A 14,257-nucleotide genomic window follows, 5' to 3' on the forward strand; every position below is an offset into this window, starting at 1 on the left:
CATTACAAAGTAAAGAAATTCATTGGAAACAGCATTTATTGCTTGTTTTTCTCTTACTCTGGCTTTTGTTGTAAAATTATTGGGTACAACAAATAAATAGAAATTTCACTTGCCTCATCCGTTTCCTATCAGAAAATCCAAGGAAAAATATTGTTTTGTCTGGCCAAATACAAATAAACCTAGTTATTAAAGATACACTCCAGTTTACATTTCAAGCACAGGGCATGATGGACAATTAATACATACAATCAAACAATTCACTGAGCTCAGGGGGATTGGTCTATTTAACATACTTGTACACAAAATCATGCTGTATCCTGCATTTACACCATTCGGATATTCAGTCTTCATATGTATAATTCACAGTCACTTCTGATTTTTCGTGTTGAAATGCTTGATGTTCAAATACCTGTTGGCAGGTAAACTTTCAGCAGCCAATTTCACTGAGCAATTTTTGGATGTTTGGGGGAAATTCGGGAAGGGGGGAATTGGAGATTGAGGTGAGTCTTAATACCATGTCTGCGATTCAATTATTCACTGTCCAAAGACAGAAACCACCTTTCATCAGTAATTTTATGAATAAATGTTTGAGTGAAGCTGTGATCTTCGATAGCCTAATGAGGGCGCTGTTCTCTTCTGTACTCCTTCCAAATCAGCTCTTACCATGCTTACCATGGAGGTACCAAAAGACCTCCATGTTCTTACCCACAGTCCAATGCACTCTTTAGGAAATTAAAATCATTACTCAATTATTCTTACCAGTAAGGTAAACATTTGCAAACCTGTCTGAGGATTTAATGAGGGCAGTTTCTCAAATTAAATTTACCTCAAATTTCTTGTGCACATACATGCACACAAACATAATCTAGACACTGACAAAAGAATTCACACCCTACTTTAAAGCCCCAATTGCTGTGAATTTTATGCATTATTTTCAGGATTTTATTTTCAAAGCAAAGTTGGTATGTGTACATTGCTAACTGAAGGACATGTATAGAAGTATCACTGCTCACTGATTTGGATCATGCCCTTCACATTTTAACAGGCTGAGTAATAGATGTGTGCTAGCACTCATAAAATGGTGCCTAACGGAAAAGTACAAAAAACAGTATTTCCTGTACATACACATGGTAATCATACCTGAAACAATCAAGGTTCCATTTACTCGAATGCACAAGATGGCCAACATTTTGTTGTTGTAATCTTCATTTTCTGTGTCACATTAGTTTTTGAAAATGGCGGGAAATCTAAAATGACATTAAAACTTTTGAATTTACATGCCACTTTCGAAACTTATGACAGCATTATACACTTTTTCAGCCTTTAATGGGTCTTATTCAAACAAAACCTGGAAAACTCAGAATATTTTGAGATCGGTTTATTACACATTTGCAGCTATTTGGGCTTTAAGCATCCAGGTGCCAAATAGAATGGGTGAATGTATCTGACATGCCTTGCAGAAAATAATACTTGAAGCAATAATGAAATGCTTTGACCCACTCAAAGAATATCATCATGCCATGACTGGTTCTAGTTCATGAGAACAAAAGAGTACAGTGGATGATAAAAATAGGTGATGAAACAAATAAAAGGACACACCAGGCATGATAATGGTTGTTATGGCAACTACATTTTTTATTACAATTGGCTCCTACATGTACATACAGCAAAAAACAGACACTGAAATTATGGTCTCCAAATAAACGACATCAATAAAAGCAAATGTCAGAAATTTTCATGTACATGTAAACTATACACATTTTAAAAATATTTTATTTTTGTCGTCAGATAGCAAATATGATCCATCCAGATAAAACAACTGCTTACACAGATATCAAACAAGAAATATAATGTATTTGCTTGCTAACTACCATCAAGATCAAATTCTATACAAAACCATTTCATTGAGAATTTTCAAAGGTTCGTCATCAAAATATCAAAAACTAATCCACGAACAATATATACTCTGCTTTGTTTTTTCGTCCATTGATTGAAAGTTTCTTGTTGAAATTCATGTCACTTGAAATATGCTTCACCCCGCAGCTGTAAGTCGAGTCTGTCAGTGTACATTGATTCAGTCCAGGCAATTTTACAGCTAGCAATATGTAAATCTACATCTTAGTGACACAGCCCATGTATAATAGTATACCCAGTCAGTCGTTTCAGTGCCGTAAAAGTGTAATCTTGGGTTTTAAAAACCAGTCCCATGGTAAAATTAAGTGTATTCCATTGGCCCTATACAATGTAATCAAGTCACGTGTGTTTTACAGTTGTCTTCAACCTGAAAGATACAAATTTACATACATTAACGATTTTATTACATAAATAAACACTTCCTCTGACACAATATTTTAAACCTTTGACCTCCCTTTTCTCTTGATAAATACGTCCAACTTTGCAGACTCAAAACGATGGGATTGTTCCAGAGTAAATCTTTATTCTGAAGCAGTTCAGTTGAGTGTAGAGACCGACACATGCTGTTCAGCCAGACTGAACTAGCAGCTATCACAATTTACATGGCTTTGGATAATTTCAAATTCAATACATACAGGTTATCTAACAGAAGCTAGCTTATAAAGAGGCCAGTCTATGCCTGCTAGCATGTTAAACAGCAGGTTACATAGTCCAGGCTTAGTAACATATCTGACATGTTTTGAGGTGCCTTTCAAAAACTTGAACCCAGACTGCATATATAATAAGTTGTACATGTAAGTAACTACATATCAGGAGTACTTTCTGTAACCAAGGTCTAGTAAACAGTTCATAGTTTGTAGAATGTATCAAGCTCAGCAGCGGGTTGAGTCAATGCTCTTGAAGTTTCTCAGGTTCTGCGCTCAATTGACCCTTATCATACCAAGTTCTGCTGTCACAATTAGATTATCAGGCCAAGTTGGTTAAAACCAGTGAGGCATGACATGTCCCATTTGTTGCATTTTAACAAAGACTTGAATATTCAAAGGCTCCTGAACACATTCTGTACACATAATTTTTCCTGACTTGGTCCGCTGTGGCATACATGCCAAGTAGTTGAAAATGCACGCATGTTTTGGCTCAACGCCACTTTTCACTGACTCAGCAGATACGGAAGTGAGAGGCCAGGCAGAGAAAGCATTTATGCAAAAGAAATCACAAAGTAAAAGCTGATATGACAACATCTGACATTTCATGTGAGGAGTACAGACCCCAACGAAGGTCTGTAAAGTGACTAAACAACAATAAAAGATTTCATGACAACTTAGTTTGCTTTCATTGACTTGCTATGGTTGTCCTGCAGACGGGAAGTACATATAAATTCACCCATGAGTTAACTGTTTTCACCTCTGTAATATTGTTTTATTGCATTCACTCTCATTTCAACTTTTGTTGTGCATTTGATCACCTAATATTCATCAAACAATTTGTGCTGAGTTTGATTCAAGCTGAACATTTCAGTGCAGGTGGTTCTAAAACCCAAAATAGCGATTACGTGTTTGTGATGTATTATTGTGTGCATAAAATTGACAGCTGCTAACAGCTATTCAGACAAATTTTATGTCTTGCATCTGTGTTTATTTCTACAACTCATGGTCAAACCCTTTGATTTGTAGTTTTTATAGCGGTTTCAATCCTTAAATTTTGTGACAAAGTATCAGTTTCACAATTCCTATCATTGCAAATTCATTTCAAAGTCTCATTAATATTTATTTTTGCATATCAATGAATGAATGCAACAGAAATGTGCCTGATTGTTTGCCTTCATCACATTGCAGGTACCATGCCACTGCAGGATTGCAACTGGGATGTTATGAAGTCAGTAATGCTTCTCAACCATTTTTCCAACCATCATCTGATGAACGTGATTTTTGGAAATATTGCCTCAATTTGAGGAATTCTTGAAATTTGTTAGCACCAGTCAAATATCTCAACATGTTAACCAAAACTTTGGTTAAATTTGGTTGCACTGTAGAATTTGTTTTTTTGCGTTGAGGCACATCATATTGGTTCAAAGAGCGCACACTGATCATAACTTAAGCAATAAACTATATCATGCAATGGTATACCATGAGATTTTCATGACATAAGTGCATGAGCGATAGCAAGTGCATATATGGAGTGAACTGGTAAAAACAAGTCATCGTTGATGACACAGTCCCCACTTGTTAATGGGTATTTTGATTACAGGTCCTCAGAGAGGATAGAGTCCTCTTCATTAGGTCTGTGATAAAAATACTTTTGAATGAATTCGCTTGATACATGTCTGAGTTATGGTTCAGGACATGAAAAAAATCGTAACAAAATGGTCGCACAGTGGCCATATTGGATCGCATCACAAAACAAATTGATGTGCATAGCTATGACATTGGTCGATGTCCTTGTACCAACTTTGAATAAAATTGGTCAAAACATGCGGATATGCCTGAGAAATGGCTCTGTACATGAAAAAATTGTAATACAATGGCCGCCTGGCGGCCATATTGGATCGTATCACAAAACAGATTGACGTGCATATGTATGACATAGGTCAATGTCCTTGTACCAACTTTGAATAAAATCGGTTGAGATATGCCTGAGTTATGAAAAAAACGTAATAAAATGGCCGCACAGCGGCCATTTTGGATCGTATCACAAAACAAATTGCCGTGCACAGCTATGACATTTGTCAATAAGCTTGTACCAACTTTGAATAAAATCGGTTGAAACATGCCTGAGTAATGGCTCTGTACATGAAAAAATCGTAATAAAATGGCCGCCTGGCGGCCATATTGGATCGTATCACAAAACAAATTGACGTGCATATCTATGACATTGGTCAATGTCCTTGTACCAACTCTGAATAAAATCGGTCGAAACATGCCTGAGTAATGGCTCTGTACATGAAAAAATCGTAATAAAATGGCAGCCTGGCGGCCATATTGGATCGTATCACAAAACAAATTGATGTGCATATCTATGACATTGGTCAATGTCCTTGTACCAACTTTGAATAAAATCGGTTGAAACATGCCTGAGTAATGGCTTTGTACATGAAAAAATCGTAATAAAATGGCCGCCTGGCGGCCATATTGGATCGTATCACAAAACAAATTGACGTGCATATCTATGACATTGGTCAATGTCCTTGTACCAACTTTGAATAAAATCGGTTGAAACATGCCTGAGTTATGGCTCTGTACATGAAAAAATCGTAATAAAATGGCCGCCTGGCGGCCATATTTGATCGTATCACAAAACAAATTGACGTGCAGGGTTAGCGGTAGGATTTTCAAATTAGTAGCCACACTTACTCAGTGTGGCTAATTTGGTCCTAATTTTATTAGCCACACGCAACTTTCATTAGCCACACATACTAAATGCTGGTAGAAACATATTGCTTCAGTCTTCAAGTTTTTGATGTGATACATTCATAAATGCATTCACACACACACACACACACACACACATATATATATATATATATATATATATATATATATATATATATATATATATATATATATATATATATATATATATATATATATATATATCTGAGATACATTGATCTGAGATTCACTGCAAAGGCTACACAGACAGTAGACATGATCTTTAAGTCAACTAAACATTTGTAAAAACACATTCAGAGACACACAAGACCTTATAAACATTTTTCAAGAACAGTCAAATCATCATTATGTGATTTGGGAAAATTGTTTGAACTCAGACCAAAATAAAAATGAAAAAGAGTAAAGTATTGATGAACATGTTACATCCTCATCTATATATACTCTTTTGTTGTTGATTTTGCAAAACCTGGATTGCACTTTATGATCAAGATCCCCAATTGGGATAGGATTTCAATAAAGGCTTACTTCACTTTACTTTACATGCCTACCCTAGTTAAACCCCGATACAGAAAGGTGATGAGCGTATAATAGATCATTACAGTTAGTAAAATTACTTTTCCGATCAGAAAAACTATTAAAAAGGTGTTACAACAATGAGACATTGAAGTTCTAGCGACAGCATTGTTAGGAAAATGGCACGTTTTGCCAGTACCTTCATGAATCTGTGTCCCTCCGTACCCCCGTTACCTAAATAGAATAGTCCCACTCCGCACATCCGCCATTGTTATTCTCACTCAAGGCCACGATGCGACGTTGGTTTTCCTTCTCTAAATATGCAATTTCATTTGTTTGACGCTATTATCCTTTCATCAGTGAAGAGTTTTTACCGGTGACTATTACAACTTTCACTGCTATGTCGTTGTTTTCACAAGATGTAGACCGTTTGATATTGCAATGTCGACTTGCTTTTATGTGCAGTCAATGCACATGCCATGCCTTAGTTTACGGTTCACACTATGCTGTTGATCGACAGCATACACAACGTTTTTGTTTCACGTTTACTTTTTACAAGTTATGATTAATATGGAAATTTCACTAAAATGTCGCTGATCCAGGGATTGTGTAATCAGTTTGATTTGATACTGCGATATGAAATACTTTGTCAATAAAGCTCGGAATCGTCGCTGAGTTTTGCTGTGATCGGAATGCCATGGAGATCGATCGAGATCGCGAGAATGTAATTGTAACTGTTTTCTGTATTTTGTCTTCCTTTACAATTTCAAGTAAGTGCTTTAAATAAAGAGTTTTATATGTTGTCTTTAGCATATCAGTGGAAAAGCATTAAGATTTGGACTGTTTAGTTTTATCATCAGCTGTCGCCACGCTTTTGAGATCGTGGCGATTGCCGATGGGTTTTTGTTCGCCACAAACAAGTTTTAGTCGCATTTTGCGACTGTGGCGACCTCTACCGCGAACCCTGACGTGCATCTGTATGACATATGAAGTAATCCTTGTACCAAGTTTGAATGAAATCGCTCCAGGCATCTCAGAGATATCTGCGTGAACGGACGGACGGACGGACGGACGGACGCACGCACGGACATGACCAAACCTATAAGTCCCCCGGACGGTGTCCATGGGGACTAAAAAAAGTGATAATATGATATACCCCATTGCTGAGATGGTGTAATGCTACAATAAAATTCTGACATGAAACGTCAAAAATAGCTGAGAGCTTGGTGCCTCTTCCAACCATGCTATATTGCAAATATACCATGGTTATTTTCACATCTCGACCAATCAGATTGAAGTATTTGTGTTATCAATATACTTGTATGATAAGTATTGCATATATTTAGGCTCTCATATTGCTCTTCCCTCTAAGAGTTCAATTTCTGCCACGGAAAAACAAGGGTTGGTGATGGTGTAACTTTACATGTACATGTACATGCTGTTGTCTATACAAGCACTCAGCACAAGGAAATGATAGAGCTAATTGCAAGCCTTTTGTCCTTGGTTACTTGTCTAGGTGCCAATCACACCGAACAACTTATGACCATCTCAAGTGGATCTGTGTATTATATCCTTGTCACAGAACTATATATGAGTATGATATGTTACTTGTCTAGGTGCCAATCACACCGAACAACTTATGACCATCTCAAGTGGATCTGTGTATCCTTGTCACAGAACTATACATGAGTATGATGAAAAGTTAATAACACACCAACCAGAAGAGCTTCAACAGTTACATTTTGACTCACATCATGCAATATACTATTGTGAATACTACTGCTATTTATACCTTTGAATGTCCACCATTAACCCTTTCACCACCATGGTTTGTCCCAAATCCATTGTTTTCTATGGTAAAGTTGGACCTGTATACAGGAAACCGGGGGTGAAAGGGTTAAAGAAACAGAGAACCAATAATCTTACCTATCATTCTATGGCTTTGCAGGGCCAATGAAATTGTCTTTCCCTCATTATATATATACATGGGAATAACTTTATGGAAGGCATTCACAATGGTATTTTGAGCAAAACTTCACACAGCTGGAAAAATCCACAATTCAAGGATCAACTGTTTTTGCCGCCAAGCCTAGCACCAGGTAAGACATGACCAGTCATACTGGACCACACAGTAGGTGGCAGTGGACCCTATTCAAGGTTCACATTCAAATTAATGACAACCAATCATAAACAAAACTGAAATGGTTCTCCCTGAAACAATCAATGTTATATGAAGCATGGAGGTAGTAGGAGCTCTACCTCCATGTATGAAGGAAGGCCCTGGTGGAGTGATATTTATTCATACATTTACCTAAAGATTGGACAATCTTTATAAAAGTGAAAGAGGTGGCTGGTCAAATATTTAGAAAGTGTCACTTCAACACTGTTCTTCTTCTATAATCCAGCAAACATGAGCAAAAAGTGACCACGCAAACAAACACCTCACACTCAGGGGCCGCACAGAGTAATCCTTACATTTACAATTCCATAAGACTATTTCATGGGCCTTTTTTAAAAAGAGAAACACTGCCTGTGTTTTATATATCTTTTCCATAGACTACATATACAGATGGTGTACAATTACAATTGCCATTCTAATATGATTAGACCCATTGTGTCGACGAGGATCGTATTTTCCACACACTTGATCCACCAGAAATGTTACCATAGAAACTGAAATATTACCTGGGAACAGTGGTCAAAAGGACCTTATGGAATAGAAAGCTGCTCTTGTCTCAATGGTGAAATACTGAATACACAGGTTGTACAAGCTTTGGCCATCTGGCCATACAAAACATGGATTTCACCATTCTGTGTGATTTCATTCTGCTGGGGCAAGGCAGAACTGACGGAACAGTTGGTTCAGGCATGCAAGTCTTTCAAGCTATTTCTTTGTATAGCTTAAACTTAGTCACAAACAGAAATCTGATTTGTCCAAACAATTTTGGTAAGAGGTATGATAGCTCTCATTGCAATGTGCATTTGAAAATTTCATGAAAGTTAATGATGACCCACAAAATTGAAAGAGCTTGTCAAAGCACTATGGACTGTTTTGTATTTAAGCAGGAAACATCAGATTGAAAGACATGGTTGACTGAGTGCAGAACAAAGTGTCATTTGTCTTGCATGCAAACACTTTGAAAAAAGCTTTTTTCTGGATTACAGAAAAGCTTTCTTGACTTTTAATTTATGTGTCATATATCATTTGAGGGACTGCTGAAGAAAATTAACAATTTGACAGTACAGTTGCCTTTCTTTCAACCTTTCAACTAATAACATTCTGTACTGGAGTGAAAAATCCTGGGTTTTTCCCATTTTGCAATTTAACAATGTCCTAGGGTTATGTTCAACTTGGTATCTATTTATTGTGACAGACACCCTAAGACAAGCAGAATTCTACCACTTGAAGGATTTGACAAATTTATCTTCAACAGACTACACTAATTTTGTTTATGCCTATTGTTCAACATGGCCTGACTAGCATAACTGTACATATCTGTGTGTAACATATGCAACCAGGTTCCTACCTCCACATTTAAAAATAATATCACAATAAGATTGAGCCCTTACGCTCACTCAGGGTAAGGTGAGAAATGTATTTTCAATTGAAAGTGACAGTTGATGGTTCATCATAGACTTTTTTATAAAAATATTTTTCAAAGATACTCTTCTTGTTGATAGCCTTGCTGGCTATGTGTACGGGCTGTGGCAGCTTGAAGTGCCCAGACACCCAGCTTACTTTGCTCCAGGACCCAGGACAAAAGTCATGACAGCTGCTATTGAACGTTCTTATATTTTTCACCCCAAATGAAAACATTGATTCCTTTCAATTCATTTTGAAAAGATAAAATTATTGCCTACAAATAATGATCAAAGTAAAAAAAAATATTGAAGCTTGGGCCATATGTTTGATGGCGCATCATAAGCATTGAGGGATTGCAATGGCAGCGATTATTGTATTGCAGTGACATATTGGTATCCATAAGCCGCTGGCAGCCACCTTAGGCACTCTGCTGCGTGAGCTATTGAGAGAAATTTAAATGAACACATGACTTTCTAAACGTTGGCAAGCTAAATTAACCCCTTCAGACCTGACTCTCTGGTAACTTACCATAGCTACAATCACCTGTATACCAGGGTTAAGGCCTGACAGGGTTAAGTACAGTACTTAGCTTGAAACTGATTAATAAAGAGTTAGAATATTTTTGTTTCAGTTGTACAGTAATTAAGGTCCTAAGAGGATCACTGCAACAAAATCTGGTTTGGATCCTGTCCTGATAAAAAATTTGTGCATCAAAATGTACTTGTGTTGAGCAAAATAAAAGTAGAATCATGAATGGGAAAGCCAGGGACTGTGCATCAAAATGTACTTGTGTTGCCCAAAATGTCAGTAAAACCATGAATGGACAAGTCATCGTTGATGACCCAGTCCCCGCTTGCTAATGGGTACTTTGATTACAGGTTCTGTGATAAAAATACTTTGATACAGATGGCACTCAATGGCCAAGATGAGTTCCATGGTGATGAAAAACATAAAACCAATGTAGGCCACTATCCTAAAGGTAATTAACCCTTTTCCTGCCGAGCGCCCCTGTCCGTTATCCTGCCAAGTCGGTCAAAACCGCCCCCTTTTCCGTGTCTACAGAAGATAGGCTCTCCTGCCGCTTTCCTGCCAGGCATTTGGCGGGAAAATACCGCATTTTCGGGGTACGATTACCGACCATATACGTGTTAGACTTCAAAATTTTTGCATGCCCGTATAGAGGGGCAACCGCTGATGAGGTTGTGTCCAGAAAATGACGAGGTCACGGGCGTTGTTTGCCCCGGGGGACGTGCACTTTTATGCCCTTTTCTAGCTTACTTTCGCGGAAGTAAAGCTCGTTCGCCGCACGCACGGCCACACCGGGAAACGTCACCTCTCTCGTGGGTTAGTAGAAGACCCAGGGTTAGTGCTATGGGTGCGGGAGCACCCTCAAACCTGTCCTGTTTCCCCTGGGTTGTGTCACTTGGCCACGTACTTTGAACGACTTGGAAGAGTCGCACATTGCAGTCTGCTTTGACGTAGTGTCAACGACATAGTTCCGCCATTGAAGGAAGGCGTGTACGTAGTTTGGCCAGTTCAGTGAACACTTAGCTCGTTAGTGTTACCGTTTCCTAACACGTTAGTTGTGCAGTTGTTACTAAGGTGCAGTTTTGTACCACCTTAGCTCTGGACAGTGCAACTGCTCTATGCACTAACCCCAACGACAGATGGTTGGTACAACGTCTACGTCGCACGAGCACAGCCTCCGTTGGGCTGTGCCCCTCCCACGTGATACAACGCACGTTCATCCATTACTATAGCGTCCTTACGGATCTGCCAAAAACGAAAGTGGGGGTAAAAACAAAACAAACGAAAATATGCGATCCATAGATAGTATTTTATTCGGGAATAATTTACATTATGCCGAACAATAAATCTCGGAGTCTGTCTCGACGTCCGAGTGCATGGTCCGTGTTTCAAAAATTACAATCGGGGTGGCAGATCCGTGTTTCAAAATTATAATAGGGGAATTGTACAAAATAATCCGTCTAAACAAAACAAAACAAAACGAAAATATGCGATCCATAGATAGTATTTTATTCGGGAATAATTTACATTATGCCGAATAATAAATCTCAGAGTCTGTCTCGACGTCCGAGTGCATGGTCCGTGTTACAAAGATTACAATCGGGGGATTGTACAAAATAATCCGTGTTTCAATTTACAATCAGCGGGATCGTAAAGCACAAACAAACGGCACAACCGTGCTCAAAATGTGATCATGGTCCGTGTTCAGAATACAGTCAAGCCACTGTTAGGCGAAGCTGTCCCCTGTCCGTTATTTACGTCGGGTTCTCTTGCTGATGGGTGTCGTCGGGGCTGTGTGAGTAGAGGTCTGCACGCCAATGCTCCTCTTACCTCGTAGCATCATGCGATGATGAAAAGCCGCAAAACACTCGCCCTCGTGAAGATGAACCCCGCACAGACTACATCCTTTGGACGTCTCAGACAGTCGTCCGCTCGCAGTGGTCTTACCCTCTCTGCTACATACTTTACAGCATTTCTGCCGCCCCTCCAAACGGCTGACAACGTGCATCGGCTGATTTTGTGGATTGATGTACGAGGCAAGAGAAACAGTGGCCTCGACCTCTCTCACACTGGGCTGCGATCACCCACAATAACCGCCAATGAGTTGTTTTCCCGACACGCAGATGAAACATCTTATGGGTCAGCTTACTATCAGGGTGTACATGCTTGAAGCATATATATGCATTTACCAGGGCAACATCAATCAGGTAACATGCCAGATATGTCCACCATCTGTGGTTCTTGCGCCCAGTGTGAAAGTACTTGCGCTTCTGGTTGGCTCGGTCGACGCCTCCCATGTACCGCGATAATTATACAGCGACAGAGGCACTTGTCGCCGCTCGTCTCCCTCCCCCACTGGCACGCACTCCAAGGGTGGATAGACCGTATTCAAGATCAGCACCTGAGCGTTACTATCCTGATAAGCAGTGATGTTAAGACGAGAGTCCGTTCTGGTCGTGGCTTTCATATCCCCAACAGACAGAGGAAGGCGCTTCCTCTTACCCGGCGGAATTAATTGAGGGGGCATGGTGCGACGATTACGGCGGTTGAAACTCCCGACCATGTAGATCCCGGTCTCCATCAGCTCTCTAGCAGTAACGACCGTGCTAAACAGGCTATCACAGAATAGGCTGTGATTATATCCACAGAATGGCTGGACCAGCTCCATCGTAATTCTTTTCACCACACCTCGCTCCTGCCGTCTCCCATCAGTCCGATCCCGATATTTCACACCTAGGTACGGTGCAAAGTTAGCTATGTATGCAGTGGTGGAGTCGCACAGCTGCCATATCTTGAAACCGTCTCGATCAGGCTTATGCGGTAATCTCTGCTTAAATTTAGAACGGCCCTTAAATCGCACCATGCCCTCGTCGATGGAGATCTCTCTACCCATCTTATAATTATTTACGCACCGGTCAACTATGGGCTCCATCCATGGATTGATTTTATACAGGGGATCCTCCTGACACCGACGTCGGCGGCGTGCCTCATCAGGATCACGACGTGGATCGTTCTCTGGGTCTGCCAGATGAAAGTATCGCATAAGCTGCTGAAAGCGACTGCGGGTAATCACAGTAGAAATACCCTGGTTTCTCAGAAAGGGATCGCTAGACCAATAATCCTCCACTGATGATTTACGGTCGATACCCATACAGACTAAGACGCCAATGAACGCCTGCACCTCTCGGTAGTCAGCGTTACGCCAGTATTTATCTATTTTCCTAGCGATATGTCGCTGGTGGAATTTGGCGTATTTATTAGTCTCGTCCTTGGCCAATCTGATCAGTGTAGCTGGAATAAACTTAAAAAAGTAATCGAGCTCACGGGCGTGGCTGGGCAAGGTGAAAGTCGGTCCTCTCTCATGGTCAAAATCGGTCTCTTCAAATATATTAGCATCGGTAGTCTCCGACATACGCCAGACAGGAGGTGTGTCGTCCTCCGCCAACACAGCAGCAGCGTCATCATCGTCGTCAGAGCTTGCCTCACCTACGTACTGCCTGTCATAAAAGTCATCGTCCTCTGCCGCATCCTCGTCAACCTCCGAGTCGGACTCAGCGGTGATATCACCGTCGTCTGGGCGTCTGGGCCTGAACTCGCCCGTAGCGGCATCAAGGATCATATCTGGCTCAAAATCAGGTGGGCTATCCTGATAACGAACCCTCCGCACTATCTTTTTCGGCGGGGACATCGCAGCACACGAAACTATGGCAGGAGCGGGCTCGGCAGCCTCTGCTGATGACGAGGACTCAAGCTCTTTCGCACTGGGCACAGGAACCTCTCCTGACGCAGGATGAGGGCTCATAGTAGACACAGGTGGTGTCTCTCCCGGAGCAGCCGGGGAGAACCAATGGCATCAGCCGTCTCATTACTCACTGTCTCACTAGCAGCAGCAGACGTAGTCTGTGCAGGTGAAGTATCTCCCACAAGAGCAGATGTAGTCTCTGCAGGTGAAGTAGTCTCTCCCGGAGCAGCCGGGTGAGAACCACTGGCAACCGGTGACCCGTCATCATCCTCATCGGCAGAACGATCGGTCTTACGTTTACGCTTACCACTGGGTTTTTCAGCCGGAGATGGCTTCGCCTTACGGGAGCGTTTCTTGCCCGACTTCTTAGAACGTTTACTAGGGACATCACAACGATCGCTACCACTACCGCCCGGAGACTCTGCATCTTTGAGCTTCAGTCGTCTGCTCGCCTTCAGAAAACTTTTGCGGTCCGTCAAGCTCATGTCTGGAACAGTGTCGACAGACTAGCAGGTCCCTCCCTTTTAAAGCCACAGGGAAACAAAGCCCTGGACATGATTGGACGCAGGGGTGTTAATATATGCATCC

The 14,257-nt window shown here is 40.6% G+C and overlaps 2 protein-coding genes across 3 annotated transcripts in view; both read right to left on the reverse strand.

Annotated features, from left to right (window-relative positions):
- LOC139117439 (WD repeat domain phosphoinositide-interacting protein 4-like) overlaps nt 1–14,257 on the reverse strand; it is a 277,044-nt gene that overhangs the window by 168,804 nt on the left and 93,983 nt on the right. The gene's annotated exons all lie outside the window — the stretch shown is intronic.
- The window catches only part of LOC139117428 (E3 ubiquitin-protein ligase ZNRF2-like), a 31,805-nt gene continuing 19,156 nt past the window's right edge, over nt 1,609–14,257 (reverse strand). For both annotated transcript variants that reach the window (XM_070680536.1, XM_070680538.1), the window contains exon 5: nt 1,609–2,281. The gene's annotated coding sequence lies outside the window, so the exon portion shown is untranslated. The remainder of the gene's footprint in view (nt 2,282–14,257) is intronic.

This window comes from Ptychodera flava, chromosome 18 (assembly GCF_041260155.1).
Source record: "Ptychodera flava strain L36383 chromosome 18, AS_Pfla_20210202, whole genome shotgun sequence".
NCBI lineage: Eukaryota > Metazoa > Hemichordata > Enteropneusta > Ptychoderidae > Ptychodera > Ptychodera flava.